The sequence below is a fragment of the Anticarsia gemmatalis genome, chromosome 3, assembly GCF_050436995.1.
Source record: "Anticarsia gemmatalis isolate Benzon Research Colony breed Stoneville strain chromosome 3, ilAntGemm2 primary, whole genome shotgun sequence".
Lineage (NCBI taxonomy): Eukaryota > Metazoa > Arthropoda > Insecta > Lepidoptera > Erebidae > Anticarsia > Anticarsia gemmatalis.
The window spans coordinates 14,069,186-14,072,935 of NC_134747.1; positions in this window are offsets into that span (position 1 = coordinate 14,069,186).

Below are 3,750 nucleotides of genomic sequence, written 5' to 3' on the forward strand. Positions count from 1 at the left end.
ACCAACGAAGATTTTTGAAGTATCTGAAGACCTGAATATCGAATATACGACTCTAATAATATAAATATAGTAAACCTAGTGTCCAACCCACACTTGGCCGGCGTGGTGGACTCAAGGCCTAACTCCTCCCTCATTACTGGAGGAGACTCTTGCCGAGCAGTGGGACGTGAATAGGTTACGTTTTTGTTTTATAAACCTAGTTTCACAGTGATTTGATTGATAATCGAATTCGAAACCTTAAGATCGGTAGTTGAATACCGCGTTTTGGTAACAATTTCACCATCACTACATTAAAAATCCCATATTCCACGGCGAAAATACGGATTGCTAAAATTAAAACATGAACATAATTGCTATCAGCAAAACAGTGTTAGTTCCCACCTGTTGATCGTTTGCCAATCAATTAAACGTCCGGGAGTCGAACGTGCACTGTAACGTTCCATTTTGCACGAATGTTTAAACATCGTTTGTTCTTTTATTAACTAACAATCAATGGTTTTTCAACTGTCCATATTTTTTTATGTAAATATTTGTAGTGATTCAAAAATTTATGTGGAAATTTGTTAAATGTGATTTTCAGTGTTTGTTAGTTTTGTGTTGAATATAAAATAGTTGATGCTATGTAAACATATTTTTGGATAGGTATATATTTCTATATTTTTTTGGAAACTTTACAGTCAATACATATTTGGTTTATAATATTTCAAAAAGGGTGCATGATCTCTTTCTATTAAATATGAGATGTGTACACTTTCTGCATTGCGTATATAATATATGGTTAAATAGTTACAATTTAATCTCTTTCAATAAAAGCTAGTTTCAGTTTGTTAAAATTCATTGAGGTCTCATCAAAAGCACGTGATGAGTTGTTTAAAGTCTAATTTCGACACTTATTTTTCAATGCAGGTGTTTTCAATATTTTATAGAAGAATTTTATTTAATTCTACTATATTTTTTACTCATGTAAACTATCTATAATTCCCATAGAAACCATAAATGACCCACATAGCTACAGTTTGTTTTAACTAAGAGAGCAGTTAAGTTCACGGGGCGGGTTAAATTGCCCCGTCCTAAATAAGCAACGGCCGGGCGTCGAACCGACGGCCCTCACAATTAACTGTCGAATTGCCAATAATGTTGTGTTTGACTACTTCTATTAAAAGTTTTGATTTCGTGAAAATTTCAAAACTTGAATTTTGATGATGTTTCATTATTGATCTGAGACTTTCTTAGGTGTAATACACATTAGAGTTACTATTTAAAACGTTTGAATTAGTAATCGTCAGTAAAATAAAAACCTAGTAAAAATCAGCAATTCCTTAATCTGTAGTATGATAACCTATTGAACCTACTGGTTATATACCAAGACCGTAAAAGCATTGAATTAATGAAACGTTGCTATGTGCCTCTCGGTGTATTGAACTTTAGCGGGACTTCAGATCTGCCATAACATATATAAGAATTCAAATTGGTGTACTATTCTTATAAATAAGACATGAAGAAAATTTTATAAGACCCAGAGACTCGTCGCAGGCTATGTTCATAACACATATTCATCACACAACTCTAGTATTCGCTAGATTAGTTCAAGAGCTCCAATGTGTATATAATTTCAGATCTAAACTTGGTTTGAAAGTGAGAGCGAGGTTAAAACCAAGTATCACCTTGAGGATTAGTTGTATGAATATTGTATGTACTTGTCATGTACGTAACATTACGACTTTTGCTTCTATGTAGTTTTATTCATGGGTGTCTTACTAATATCTGCTTCTGTGGTTAGGTTAGTAGTGTATTTTACTCCTGGGCTGATTTCTCGGGTTGGATTCCTGGGTCGCGCAACTTGCTTTTGGGCTTTTTAAACTGTTTTATTACTATTATCCATTACTGTTTCCCTGCTGAGTAAAACTCTATTTCCGAATTGAGGGTTTTATATTCTTCTAATTACAATATTTTTTTAAAGCGCCCGGTGTTTGGTAACGTGCCTGGCTATGGGATCGGCCCCTATTACATGGGTCTACTATTAGTATTTCCATACACTTCTGTACATAAATCCGGGTATAACAGGCGTGATGTTTGAGAGCTTATCGACAAGGAAATTTAGCAAGGGATCTTTTTACAGTAATTAATTAGACCTAGCTGTAGTATCTTCATAATCATTTCCTAGTAATTGTGTAATAGACAAAAGGCATTATTGTTATTTTGAATAGAATGCGAAGGAATTTGTTGATGAAAATGTTAATTTTATATTTAACACAGATTTGGACACGTGTAAAAACCGAACACGTGTAAATTGTGATCTCTATGTGAAAGATAATATATCGATACCTCCTAAGTATAATGAGTCAATTCATATTATAGTATTTAGAAAAAATAATACCAACATTAATTTAACTGAAAGTTTTTAATAGACCGGTAGGAAACTGGTTTTAATTTAAATTGCTTAAACCTCTAAATTAAAACTTCACATTGTACCTTAATTCTATTAATACATACTTGCATGAAAAATATTTGTAAATGACATTTTCCAAAACCACTGAAAAAGGCTATTTGTATTCGTGGAAATCTTTGAAAAATGAACAAGCAAAAAATGCTTGTACTATTTATCTTTTAACGCAGCAAAAGTGGATGTTCCTTTTTTCAACATTTCGAAATCTATTTCAATTTCATTTCCCCGTAGTGGGAAGTCTTAGTTTTTGCGTTAACAGCAAGCAGCAGGTATTAAAAGAACAAGGTGAGAAATACTTGGAAGTCTTAAGGATAATGGCTGAAACCGGCGTCCGGTAAAAAACATTGCTTTTTGTAAAGATCTGGTGTCTGTGTTGTTAAATTAGAGAGGAGTATTTTTGAATATTTTCTTACTACAAATTTTTGCATGCATGACTAAATACTCATAAATAAAACGGGCATTTAGTAACATTTCAAAATAAAAACACAAACTAAGTTATGTGAGTTTATTAATATACGTCAGTCGATTCAAAATAGTGTCTTTAATGTTATGCAACAATTAGTTTCCATGAAAAAGAATTTTGCTTCAAATTTCGCCAAGGAAACTATAAATTAACGTAAAGAAACAGAATAATGCAATAGATAATTTTAAATGTTTAGAAAATATAAATCATATAAAGTCAGATATACCCATGACTGTTCGTTTAATTAGTCCTAATGAATAATCTAATCACATCACAGTCGTAATCAAAACAAGTACTTAAAATGGTTCTTAAAGCGACCATAAACTAATTATGCTTCTGCCATTAAATGACTTTATATCCCAATAATTCAAAATGCAACCCCTTCTATAATAAGCAGCCCTATGCATCGAAACCACACTTTAAGCCCTCTTAAGCCGGGATCGGATTGAGCGGTACATACTCCATATTGTCCTAAATAAGCAACGCCGTGTTGTCACATTGTCGACCACTTCAAGTCGTGAAATGGTATGAAAACATTGTGTGTTTGTCTTATAGGATTTTTATGGTATATCGCCGCGAGTTATAGAATATAGTTAGTAGAAAAAAAGGTTGCTTGAATGGGTGAGTTTTTGTGAGAGTTCGTGTATTATTTTTTGTTAGTGTTTCTATTCAAGATAATATTATTGATTCTTAGTTATAGAATGGGATAGTCATTGCAATTTCAAAAAATAACATGCCATAATTATGTCCTGTTTTTATTTGTAGTAGAGTAAGTAGAGCAGTTTGTATTGATTGTTTCGTTTTAAGGATTTTGTTTGACGAAATTAAAAGCTAATTTTCT